The sequence below is a fragment of the Oncorhynchus nerka genome, linkage group LG27 (genome assembly GCF_034236695.1).
Source record: "Oncorhynchus nerka isolate Pitt River linkage group LG27, Oner_Uvic_2.0, whole genome shotgun sequence".
Taxonomy (NCBI): domain Eukaryota; kingdom Metazoa; phylum Chordata; class Actinopteri; order Salmoniformes; family Salmonidae; genus Oncorhynchus; species Oncorhynchus nerka.
The window spans coordinates 19,145,635-19,159,558 of record NC_088422.1 but is presented as its reverse complement, the minus strand read 5'-3'; the positions used below and the strand labels follow the sequence as shown (position 1 = coordinate 19,159,558).

Here is a 13,924-nt window from a genome sequence, read left to right as displayed (position 1 = left end):
AGCTACTTCTAGTGCAAAGGGAAAACCATACACTTGTACAGTCATGTGGTATTTGCTTAAGGTCCCAACTATTCACTTGGGATTCTTTGATTGATTTACATTGTTTGCGGTTTTCTTTATTTTAGTTGTATCCGTTTAATATATATATATATATATATATATATATATATACTAATATATATATATATATATATATAAATATATATAAATGTGTGTGTGTATGTGTGTGTGTGTGTGTGTGTGTGTGTGTGTGTGTGTGTGTGAATAGCTAAAAATACTTACCAGTCTGTAGTATCTCATGTAGCTTGTATAAATCGGAAAATTGTGGCTGTCTGAAATTAGTGTTTGGAACGCAAGAGCGGCTTTCAGCGGCATAAGCTGGCCTTTGTCGCAACTTGAAGATACGATGTTATTAAATTAAAACCACATCTCTGTATCTCTCGGGACTTGATTCAGCTGTATGTAGTGAAAAAGCATGGAACCTGAAATAAAAGTTTATTCTGCTGGGGAAAGGTATTTGTATTTTGCAGAGAATTCAGTAAAGTTACTGGCTTTCTTAGTTATCCCGATGTTTTGGTGTGACTTCATTGTGTTTGTCCATTGCTCTCCATAGGCCCTGTGACTTCATTGTGTTTGTCCATTTCGTTCCATATGCCCTTCACCTTGATACTTAAACATGGTAGACCCAAAATGAAGACAGATATGTTGCATATGAAAACAGAATCATTCATTTAATAGTTTACATAATATTTACCAACTGTCACCAGATAATGACTAAATGAATGTGTGGCGTCATTGACATTCTACAAATATAACACAATATGGACAACATGACATTGAGACAATGAGACATGGCTATGGCATTTCTTGGTTTATTTGTTCCAATTGTACAACATTATGGCACTGAGATTCATGGGAACTCAGAATTCAGACTTTTATTTGACATTTACAACCAAGGTTTGTCTCACTTAACATTAAAATAACATAATTAATCCTAATGATACATTTAGCCAGTTAACATATATCTATTCGGAGTATTTGCAATGAAAAAAATGCAACAAAGAAGACAGTCCGACAATATGAGTGAAATTGTCCACATTTCGGAGACTGAAAAGAATTCCCCCATCGAATTTAATGCAAAAATGGGTCACAGAGTATGAGCTCTACTAAAGAGCACATAAAAGCCTGAGTGGTCTATAAATAAATATAGACATGCCTGGATTCATTGAAGGTGCTTTGTCATATTGAGAATGGTTGTAGGATGGTTGCGGGATGGTTGAAGACGGTGTAATGATACACTATCCCCACCCTTTACCTGTCAGTATAACAAAAAAGAACATATGTCCATAAATGGTTGTAAAACCTTCATATCAACAAGACATTTCAGAAATAGATATTTTTGCTTGTGGTTGATTCATTGACAGGTAGAACGAAAGGGTCTTTGTCATCCTGAAAAAGTCCATCTAAAATGGATGTGAACGGGAAATGTAAACCAAAACCGCGGGAAAAGGCATTACACTGCGAAAGGGTTAGGCAAACTGTGCGCAGCGTGAAGCAGAGATGTAAACTTAAAACGATATTTTGACAAAACATAGCACAAAATGAATGATTGCTACCAGAAACCATCGTTATCAATTGCACCCCATATTGGCATGTCTATTTGTATTTATATATATATATATTCACATACATATTGTATATATATATATACACTGTCTCAGAGTACAATAATGCAATAATAGGCTATCGAGTTTATTGATTTAAAAAATAAGGACCGTTATAGGCCTCAACCTATTTTAATTCCATTGCTACATAGTCTATTTAGTTTGTTCCTACATTTTATAGGTAACCTCGTTTGATTCACATGACTTAAGACTGAGTGAAAGCATATAGGCAAATTCGATAAGGAAAGCACATGGGTTATACGTTGCATAAAAACTGCAGTAACCCGGATTCGCTGCGGCTACTGGGGTTGCTGCGCGTGCAACCTCGGGTGCAGAGAGAGCAATATGTTGGCTAGGCCGCTCAAATCAGGGGCTAAAATAAACATCTTCTTCATAGGATTAACAAGAGAAAGGGGATCTGAAGTTTAATATCTGTATTTGTTTGCACAAATGCTGATTCATTATGTGTAGCCCAAGCTCATTCAAATCTTACTCCCGGGAATAAGGAATCGAAGAAAATAAATGACCCTAGTGAATGCATAGCTGAAAGAAGTCAACTGTTGTTATTTAAAGCAGATTGTTTATCATTTCCGATTAATTGAAATGTTAAAAATGCGCCACACGACCGTAATTCAAAGCATATTAAATCGAAGAATAGCATAATAAGAATAATGATAACAGTCATATGAAAACACAGAGACATACATTTAGAAAAACATATAATGTCAACATTATGGCTCTGTAAACCTGTTAAAGTCAGACATGAAAAGAATGATAATTAGATTGAGGATATAGGCTATGTAATTTAAGGGGGAAAACACAAGGATGTGTTATTGAGCACTATTTCAGTAGACGTGTGGTTGTCAATCCATATAAATTAATTCGTTCATAAGTTATTTCGATATTTACCGACTTTGAGGTTTACATGATATTATGCTGTCATGATCTTGTTTATTTCTAAACAATAAATGATCGAAATTCTCCAAAAACTCGTGTAACGTTATTTTCCCACAGGAACCACTAGATGTCGCCGTTTCTTAGCGAAGGTACATCCTACATCCACATCCTCAGTCCAAACCTCTATCTCAACACACACCAACACTGTATTATCGTACTGTATTATCAAAGATACAAATCTTAATTCATATTCGCTAAATAATCTCTAGTCCATGCTATGGACATATTCTGTTCATCAATGTCGAATTCCAAAGTTGAGTATACTGATAAAGAGTAGTATTCCCGGGTCTAATAGTAGCAAAGTAATAATAACGTATGTGTATACTCGTGGTAATAATAATAACAATAATAATAATAATATATGTAAAAAATATATGTTTGTTTGTCTGGTTTACGTAACGTTGCAGCGACATTGAAACTATGACTCACAAATCAAATCACACAAACGCAAGCACCACTCAACATACCTCCCTCTCTCTTTCTATCTCGCTTTCTCTCTCTCTCTCAAACACACACACACACACACACACACACACACACACACACACACACACACACACACACACACACACACACACACACACACACACACACACACAGAGCATCCTAATTTATCTCTGATAAAAGCCAGTTTCGTTATGGTGAGATTAATTCATTTAAAAAAACGAATGCTTTAGATGTATAATTTGTATGAATATAAATAACAAGGGTGAAATTATATATTGCATGGGTGAGTTTTGGTCAAAACTGACAGCACAAGCGGCAAAATCAACGCAATCTCTAAAGAAAATGCCATACCTGACCATTACTGTAATTTGAATGCAGATGAAAATAGAAAATATTGGCAATATTTTCTAGTTGGAAGGGATAAGATTGAAAATAGTATGAGTGGCTACAAATGATTGTCCTCTCTTTACCAGTATAGGCTGACCGTGTATGTGTGATAGGTAATGAGGATAGTCCATGTTTATCACAAAATGGAAGGCTGGTGATTTAGATAAGCCTACTCATGATCTAGCTCTAATATGAAGTCTAACGTGTCAGACGGTAATATGCATTACGCATTCGATAATTGATTGACGGACCACATTAAGATTATAATGGCTTTGTCTTTCGGAAATATAGATTCGAAGTATAGGCCTATATGATGTTTTCTATTTGCTAAATGTCAACAGTTTCTTCTCTTTCATCACATTCCTCCATCTTAGGTATAAGATACTGGAAAACATTTGACATTTTAGTCATTTAGAAGACGCTTTTATCCAGAGTGACTTACAGGAGCAATTATGGTTAAGTGCCTTGCTCAAGGGCACATCGCCAGATGTTGCACCTAGGCGGCTTGGGGATTCGAACCAGCGACTTTTCGGTTAGGTCTACTGGCCCAACGCTCTTATTGACTACATGCCACCACAAGTATTCAATGGCTATCCATTTTGACAGCTATCCGTGGCAATTCAAATGACAAATAGGTAGCCTAATTGCTTTTGTTTCAAAAAAATTCTAAATTCAAATGGCTCTCATTTTTCTAAATTTTGCTATAGACCTTGTTCGGCCTGTAGCTCAAGACTAAGTTGTAAATATGTATTATTAGTGTGATTGGAAATTGGAACCGCACCTTATGCTTATCTAGGTCACATATAGCTGCCATTCCTCATTGTACATATTGATCCAAGTGCGTCACACTATTCAAATATAGCAAAATGTGGTTAGGTTTTAAAGTGGCAAAAGCAATAATTGATGTGCAATAATCCTAAAACGTTGTAGCCTATGCATGCAACCCCATGTGTGTTTGTCAAGACAAATTACTTGTAGATCCATGACAGCATGCAGCCTCTTCGGAGGGAAAAATCTTTACGTGTGCCGGTCTGACCACTTCTATTGGGTGACACATCAGACGAGCAGTTTGGGAGCAAGGTTCACTTGTGGAGGAGGCTGAGTTACACGAGTAGGGAGTACAGCATCTCCAACCGGCTCGCACAATTAATTGCGCTGGAAAATTGGCGTCGACTTGATTGAGAGCGCGTGCATAGCCTGCCAGGAAGATTTGAATGGTGATGTAAAATATAAGGGTAAGTTAAACGTGTCTCACTTACTTTAGATAACGTGTTGCGATTCGATTTTATACAGCAAAACACTCATTCTAAACGAATACTTTTTTTGTGATTTAAAAACGACAACGGCTACAAAAAAACAACAATTAGCTACTTAAAGACAAATGTTAATAAGTCTGCGTTTCTTGCTTTCAGTGTGTGTGTGTGTGTGTGTGTGTGTGTGTGTGTGTGTGTTTTGTGTGGCCGCGCGCGCGCTCTCGTAAACGCCTCCTGTGTGCGCGCATCATCACCCTATAGGAAATGCCACCTTTACATAGCCTACAGAAACATAGCTACTGTAAGGTGCGGCAACACTTAACATTAATCAGATCCTGCAAATGAGATCTAGTTAGTGTAACCTAATCTCGAGCACAATCTCTTGAAGTATAGTTTATTGAAGTTGAAATAAACCCAGCTATTCTCATCATTATCATAGATCTGAATCCTATTGTTTGACCACTAGAGTTCTACTCTTTGTTAATACATTTCCTAGATTTATATTATTAAATTTGACCATTTTACATGATTATTCAACTAACAAACGTTCTGTATTTCCTATTTTTTAACGCACTCTTTTTTCTAAATAGTATTTTTCATGATATGTGAAATTCGTACTGCTTTTAGGTGGGCATCAGTGTCCATAAATACGCATTGCAATCACCATTACCTAATTCAAAAGTAATAGCATGTAAAACGAAGCAAAGAGAAAAGTAAAGCAAATGCAAATCTACCTTTTACATATGTATCATTGTTAAAAAAAAAAAATACGCACGCTGGAACCAACAGCGTCGAAGCATTGAGAATGGCAGAGCAGGTCGTCTCATTATGCACAGGCGATTTCCCAGGCAGAACCCTTGGTTTCTTCACTTCATGTTTCCGATCCGTACCGCTCACACACGCTCGGAGCTTCGTCAAAAACAAACAAGGCAATGTTCGCTTTCAAAACGGCAATCAAATACCCAAGAACCGGTGGGGGGAATTACTCCCACAGCGGCTAGATGGTAAGCTGGATTTGCATATTTTGATGCACTAATTTCCTTGATGTATTTAAATATGGTTGCACGTAGCTGATATGCTTGTCTACGTCATTGAACGTGACCTCGCTGTTAAACCAAAACGTGAATCCGGGTGAATCAAATGGATACGCGTGCAATTAGGCGGGGAAAGACTAAGAAAGAGAGCCGTAGAAAATGACTTTTCCCTGACATACATTTAGTGTTTCACCAAAAAAGACATACTTTATGTCCTCCGAACTATTTAACAAGGAATTTCAACCTCATGGATAAATATGTTGATAATAACTGATGATGATAATAATAATAACAATAACACGAATTGCAATATATTACATTACTTTTATTACTTGTTGAAACTTGTTAGTAACAATATCAGTATTACCGTGGGGTTTAGCTAGCCTACATATTTGGCAGCCCAAGCACATCATGTCACGTGGTCCTTGCACAATTTGAATGGTGATGTATAATATAAGTGTAAGTTAAACAATATAGGCTAAATAACGTTTTAGAACACTTTGTTCCATCATATAGCTAGATCTTCTGAAATTAATTATCACAGGTTCAATTCGTACAACATTGGTACAGGTCCTGTCATCACAGTGTGTGTGTGTGTGTGTGTGTGTGTGAGAGAGAGAGAGAGAGAGCGAGGGGGGGAGAGAGAGAGAGAGAGGGAGAGAGAGAGAGAGAGAGGGAGAGAGAGAGAGAGAGAGGGGGGGAGAGGGGAGGGGTGTAGTCTATGCAAACGAACATATCTGCTCAGGTGAAGGCTAAAGTACCGACCAAAAACATTTTGAGTGGAGTTATAAAATGTTTCCCCACAGATGTTACTTTATTACTGACGACCTTCAGTCTTGGTTTGGGATTGTATCATCCCACATTATTTTCATACTTTTGTCTGAAGTACTGGAAATGCGTTCCGTTTGTCATAACGCGTTGTAAATGCGTTCCGTTTGTCATAACGCGTTCAAGGAAGGCCTGCAGCAAATTCATTCATTACCGACCGCGATCACTTCTGGTCTGGGAACGGGTGAGAGTCCACGCCAAAATACGAACAATGTCTCTTCAGTTCGTGCCCAACAAAAGAGCGAGGGAACGTATTTGAATTTCAGAGCACGTCCTTTCTTACACAGAAGAGTGGACTAACCCCCCCCCCCTCAAAAAAAAAGAACTTGCAGACTCTCAGAGCTTCAATTGTGCACTCTTTATTTGGTGCTGTAGATGTTATGGGAAAGTTCTCTCTCTCGCTCACCCCCTCCCTCTCAATCTCCCCTTCTCTCATGTGCTTGGAATATGCGCAGGGTTAACTCAGCAACCGAAGCACGCGTAATGAACTGAGTATTAGCGGCAATTTTAAAGGAAGGGACTGCCGTGGAAGGCTGGATATTTGGCGGACTGTCCAACGGGTCCCACACAGCATGTCTCTTATCTGGGATGGTTTCTGATTGCATATGCCGATTGCGGCGATGCTTCTCGCGCAGTTTGAGAAAGTAAGTGCAACTTTGGTGATTATCCTTCCACTGTGCGTAAAGCCAATGCAATTTGATGTGCTTAAAGCCAATGCAATTTGATGTGCTTAAAGCCAATGAAGTCTTATGTGCGTAAAGCCAATGCAGTCTTATGTGCGTAAAGCCAATGCAGTCTGATGTGCGTAAAGCCAATGCAGTCTTATGTGCGTAAAGCCAATGCAGTCTGATGTGCGTAAAGCCAATGCAGTCTGATGTGCGTAAAGCCAATGCAGTCTGATGTGCGTAAAGCCAATGCAGTCTGATGTGCGTAAAAGTTAGAGGGAAGTTGAATGACTCCGTGAATAATAGATAACATTAATTAGGTTCTTATCGGCTAGTGGACGTGATGTGGGCCTATATAAATATGTTGTTCTAGCCGAGGAAGACCATCTAGGCTATAATTAGTGTTTAGGCAGGTCGGAAGTATGTTTAGGCAGATCGGAGGTGTAGTTCAAAGCAGTGCTTCGTTGGACTAGTGCTCTTCCCTGGCACATACATGTTGACACGTTCGTTTATTTTCTAGCCTACTGAATTAACTGAAATAAATAAGCCGGATGAAAACTCGGAGCTTTATTCAGACTGGTGGCATGAGCTTGTCGCAACCTGTCACACTCCCAGCGCAACAGTAGCCAACGCCTCTCAATACATTGGGCCAAAGTGAACATTGCGTTATGACACGTTTTGTTAGTAAAAGGTAGGCTATGTGATGGAAGTTAAAACGGCCAGCTGTGATTCTTAACTAACTGTGAATTAAATATCTTAATTAGCTCCGAACAGTTAAGCCTGGTCAAAGTGAATGTAGGCTACATCGTATGCGTAAAGATAAGTTGCACAGCGTCTCGTGATGGTATTGTGTAGGTTCTCTGAATAATATCGTGTAAAACATACTTAATTTCTCTCTTGAAGGCTACAGTACAGTGGGCCAATTGTGAAAAAGTACAGTGGGCTAATTGTGAAAAAGCTATTATGGGTTTGTGTGTACTACATAATGATACATAATGCTACATAATGATCCAACTCGTAATGCCCAAGCAAACTTAATCAAATAAACGAATAAAACAAATTCACTCATTAGAAAGTTAACATTGTTGGTTTGAATTAGTTTAATTACATATCACAATCATAAAATATCACAGTGATCGTCTATTACCATGTCAAACAGTGTTATACATTGTCAAATGTTCCGGTTAATACGGACATATGTTCTTCAGAGGGAAAATAACAACGACTTACTATCGGTAATCAAGGCATTACTGTAATCAAGGCATTACTGTTCTTTAAAGTGACAGAATGACACAAACCTACAGTATAGGATCACAGTTGCTAGTCTATGTTTCATGACAAATGTTGTATGTTGTATGACGCACCAAAAGGCTATGGTGGGGGAAAGCTAGACTTTTATGTTTACAAACACACTTCTGTTCAAATTGAGAAATAGTATAAATGATAACATTAGGTCAGAACTATTGGGAAACTTCAATTACCTGATTAGCTTACTTTGGTACTGTTAAAATTGTATGCTGGGGTGTTTGATAAGACGAATGCGTGGTTGAGGCCTGTGTAGCATACGTTCCAAACTGTAAGAGAAATAGATTTAGGAAATGTAGGTTTACCCTGAACCTACCCTGATTTACAAATCGATTATTCTAACTATATTCTACAATATTCTACATGATTGGATCGAGTCTGCTTGCTAGGTGCATTATTGGAGGGTCCTTTTGTTAGCCTTCAAATGTCAGTTGAATCAACTGGTGTCACTTTGAGGGAACGTTAATGTAAAGCTAACCATGGACACTTTAATTCAACTAAAGTGCAGTCAGATTTGATGCGCGTGCCATGTGAGTAATAATTGCACAGGGCTGGGTTTCAGATAATTTAGGATTAAGAAGTGTTTTGTCTGAGCAGCTGGATGGATGCCTTCCCACCTATTTGGTATCTCCTGTTAGCACCTGAACGACATGTTTCTATAGGGACAATACAATAACACGGTGAGCACCTGAACGACATGTTTCTATAGGGACAATACAATAACACGGTGAGCACCTGAACGACATGTTTCTATAGGGACAATACAATAACACGGCGAGCACCTGAACGAGATGTTTCTATAGGGACAATACAATAACACGGTGAGCACCTGAACGACATGTTTCTATAGGGACAATACAATAACACGGCGAGCACCTGAACGACATGTTTCTATAGGGACAATACAATAACACGGCGAGCACCTGAACGACATGTTTCTATAGGGACAATACAATAACACGGCGAGCACCTGAACGACATGTTTCTATAGGGACAATACAATAACACGGTGAGCACCTGAACGACATGTTTCTATAGGGACAATACAATAACACGGTGAGCACCTGAACGACATGTTTCTATAGGGACAATACAATAACACGGTGAGCACCTGAACGACATGTTTCTATAGGGACAATACAATAACACGGCGAGCACCTGAACGAGATGTTTCTATAGGGACAATACAATAACACGGTGAGCACCTGAACGACATGTTTCTATAGGGACAATACAATAACACGGCGAGCACCTGAACGAGATGTTTCTATAGGGCCTATACAATAACACGGTGAGCACCTGAACGAGATGTTTCTATAGGGCCTATACAATAAATAACACGGTGAGCACCTGAACGAGAGGTTTCTATAGGGCCTATACAATAACACGGTGAGCACCTGAACGAGATGTTTCTATAGGGCCTATACAATAACACGGTGAGCACCTGAACGACATGTTTCTATAGGGACAATACAATATAAGGTGAGCAGCAACAACACAGGTGAACAGGTGAATGGGATGACGTAGATGGAAATGCTAAACATTTTAGCGAACGTGTAAAGATTGTAGGCTTATAGGGCCTAGACTATGTGCAGTGAATTAGCCATTGTTAAGAATACATATCACTAAATTAATAGCGCTGATGAAGGACTACAACGTCACGTTTTTGTGCAAATCACATATGCTAATCCATTCAGCATTGTATTGTTTTACCTTACATTTGGAACCTCAGTTATTATAACGTGGAAACATCTTGTTTAGTTATTGGCATCAAAATATCAGTGTATTGTAGCCTAACACCTTTATAGAACGTCGTTGCTGATTATCATTGGATATCTCTCTCCCTCTCTGCTCCCTTCTGCCCCCTCTCTCTCAATTCACACACACACACACACGCACACACACATAAACTCTGAGAATTCTTGCAAAAACATCATAAAGTAGGCCATATATATATGGGCCTATGGGTAAAGGCATTGTCATACAGCCCTAGCTCCTACAGTCTAAAAACACGTCCGTGCATGAAAACATATCGTTAATAGTTAGGTCTATGTTCTTGAATATTTATATGTCCTACTAGGTCTGCTAAATATGTACATTGAATGTTTGATACATAGACAAGATAAAACATGTTATTGTGTGTGACTGTGCAGAAAAATGAATGCCTATTTGACAATGCGACATTGCCAGTATAGCCTACCTGGTAACCATTGTAGTTTATACATCGGTCACGACGATGAAAACATAAAGCCAACAGGATTTCGACTCAAATCGAGTCAATGAATGTGTCTAGACTCGCATTGCCTCTCACACCCGTATATTCGAACAACCCGGCCCAGTTCCATGCTACAGCAAATACCCTACTCGGTTCTAGCTGTGACGAGAATACAGGAACGATGATCTACTCAGCCCTGGAATGCTGTCATATGTCCTCCATAGATTTGAGATCTTGTATTTGGCGGTTTATTCTGCTGGCTATTGTACCCTTACTGGCTTCAAAAATTATCAAGACGACCATTTTTATACCATAGCACAATAATTTTGTCTTTCCGTCCTTTTTTTAATCATTCTGGAAAAAGCGTGCAGACCGCTAGCGGCAAACCGAATTATTCCGGTGTGCTTGGTAATGACGCGAGGAGATTTGCCACTGCTCGTGCATGAATAGGAGTGTGCATTTGCGATTTTTCATGACATCATCACCATTAATTTACACTCCCGCGGTCTAAGGCCTTTGACCTCACCGGGTTGGTCCAGATTTTGGCATTGGAACCTACCCCTCCTCACCGTTATCCCCATTCCTTGGGGATGGCCCTTTCCCCTCTCCTTTTAGACTGTTGGCAGCGGCTAGCCAGCAGAACGGAAGCCTTGGTTTACAGACTTCGGCATCTCTTTCATCTAACACGCTGGATACTTGCGGACAATTTGACAGACACATTTTGGCCACAAACGAGGTCTTCTCTTCATAATCCAAAACAATCGACACGTTTTACCTGTGTAATTTCCGCACTTTCACCAGACGGATTTCCACCTCCTCCGTATCTTCTTCGCTGGCCTCACAGGATATGCATTGCTCCTTCCACAACGCCTTAATAGAGGCGAAAGCGCCTTTTGTGGGATTGAATCATTTGCATTGCAAATCAGGGCCTGTGCAAGGATGGCTGCCCCACAGCCTACTGTTCTCTCTCTTACTTCAACTCAGTGATGTTGGCGAATGTCATCTGAATATGACAATCTAAGCACTGGGATTATATGTCCTTTTTTGGACGTCGTGTTTTTTTTAACAACGAGTGTGTCTGTGGGAGTTTGGAGGACTCATTACATGGAAGTGGCCTATATGGAAACAAAATATGATTATGTCAGCTATGGGAGTCAAATTAGGCCTACTTCTATATTGTGGTTTATTTGCCTCAAAGTATGGTGGACCACTCCTGAAAGCAGGGGCACAATCCCCAACGCCCGGAGAACAGAAGACAATTCTGGAATATTTGAGAAGAATGGGAAGTGGGTTGTTGTCTTTGGTTATCTAGCTGTATGAGTGTGATGGCCGTCATAAAGCTAGATAACCGAAAGTAAAAACGGCTTCCAGACTCATCACGGACCTTTGGAAATAGAACATGGAAATAACAAGATGCATAAGCCTTCTTGGTGCAAAAATAATAACCTCCTTGGCTGGTATTACGAAGTAGATTTAACAAGTCTTACAGTTATAAATCATTGCTATAGCATTAACCAGACATGTTCACTTATTGGAAATGTGAAATAGTTGTATTGATTTATTACTTATATTGATTGATTGCGTATATTTTATGTTTGTGTTATTAGGACATTTGAAAACGTAATGTAGCCTATAGCTAATCACAACCATGAGTAAATGTTGCATTCACACACACACACACCATCATTTTCATTCTTCTTGTTATATTAATCTTGAAATGCGTTATTTTCTATAATGAAATGTGGCAAATATGATATAGAAAATATATCCGACTGAGAGTCCTAGCCATAGCATACATGTAGGCTAGATTTGAGAATGATATTGACATTAACGGTTTTTTATTTCAGCATGATGAACTCCAACCAGGAAACGGCGCTGGCATCCCAAACAGCAATAATTAGAACGTATACAGAGCTGACAAAAATGGAGAGGAGGGTTTTGGGTATGGGCTAAAAGAGGGGGGCCGGCCCTGCTTAATTGATTCAGTTAACCACAGGGCTGGAGATGTGAACGACTGGACGCACCCATTCCCACGCTCGGGGGCAAGTGGCAATGCCATGCCCAGTCCGAATATGACAGACAGCGCCGTGAGGGGGGTCATGAAAAGACGTCAAGTGCACCAGACTCATCTGCAGCCCCATAGAAAGAGGCGATGTTGCCCACCCAGCGGACGCGGCCTAGTAACGGTTTTGAATGCGTAATTCGTTGCCAATTGTAGGCAACTGACAATTAGGACCGTGGGTCATTATCTTAAAACTGTATGGGTTTATGCATCTATACAAAGATGTTCTATAATTACGGAATTGTATATGGGCCTACTTGAGCACTCTAACACCGATCTATTGTTTGATAATTCATGTCACGGAGAATGCAATAGGCCGAAAGAAGTCGAACGAATTGAATAGATGACATCACGTCATGTGCGCTCTGTATTTGAATTTGAACAGGACTTAAATAAATCTTACATTTAATTCTAAAACAATGCCTAATTAATATAAAGGATTTTTTCACAGAGGTGGGCCTAGCTAAAGCCAACATTTATATTAATTGATTTCATTGTGATGAATATTTTACATCCGAATAAAAAGCATCTGAAAGAAATAGCCTAAAGATGCAGGGTTGGCTTCTGGGCTGCTGAGTCTGTATTTTGGATGATATTAGCTATACAGGCCATTATATTAGTCGCCAGTGGATTTATTTATTAACTATCAAAGGGAGCACATGGCATTCATAAGGCACATGGTGACCCGCGGGATAGTTGTTTTGTTTCTTTATTGATGGTAACACAGTTGGATAGAATTTTACAAACGCCATAAACATTAAAGGCTTTGTTGGTAACACAATAGAGTTGTAAAAAACATTGTTCCTAAAATATGTCTTTCCAACAATACATATTTAGGCTACATTTGAGAATAGACTCCATTTATGATGCCAGTTGTATGGTGCCGGCTGTTTGTTTTTTGAACGGATGTTAGTGGTCTGTTGTCTGTAGATGAGGTTATTGTCATTCTAGTGTTTTTCGGCTGTGGCGTGACGAGAGTCTCATGTAGGCGACACACGTGCCTTTAATTAAATTATGAATTGTAATTTTGCGAATAGGTCTATTGTATATTTAGGATAGTCTTAGTAACCTATTAGGCCTTTTCAGATGGATGTTAATTAAGGTTCA

General features: G+C 39.2%; 2 long non-coding RNA genes across 4 annotated transcripts in view; one reads left to right on the top strand and one right to left on the bottom strand.

Annotated features, from left to right (window-relative positions):
- Nucleotides 1-147: 147 nt before the first annotated feature.
- LOC115111304 (uncharacterized) lies at nucleotides 148-5,571 on the bottom strand. The gene is made up of 2 exons (XR_003860792.2): nucleotides 5,484-5,571; nucleotides 148-1,315 (listed from the first exon to the last, which is right to left on the bottom strand). It is a non-coding gene; the product is annotated as an uncharacterized LOC115111304 (long non-coding RNA).
- The window catches only part of LOC115111303 (uncharacterized), a 76,096-nt gene continuing 66,690 nt past the window's right edge, over nucleotides 4,519-13,924 (top strand). Inside the window, exon 1 of one of the 3 annotated variants that reach the window (XR_003860790.2) lies at nucleotides 4,519-4,690. This is a non-coding gene — a long non-coding RNA (uncharacterized LOC115111303). Of the gene's footprint in view, nucleotides 4,691-5,622; nucleotides 5,713-6,981; nucleotides 7,215-13,924 lie in introns of those variants that run through there. The other 2 variants (XR_003860791.2, XR_003860789.2) reach the window with 2 other exon arrangements.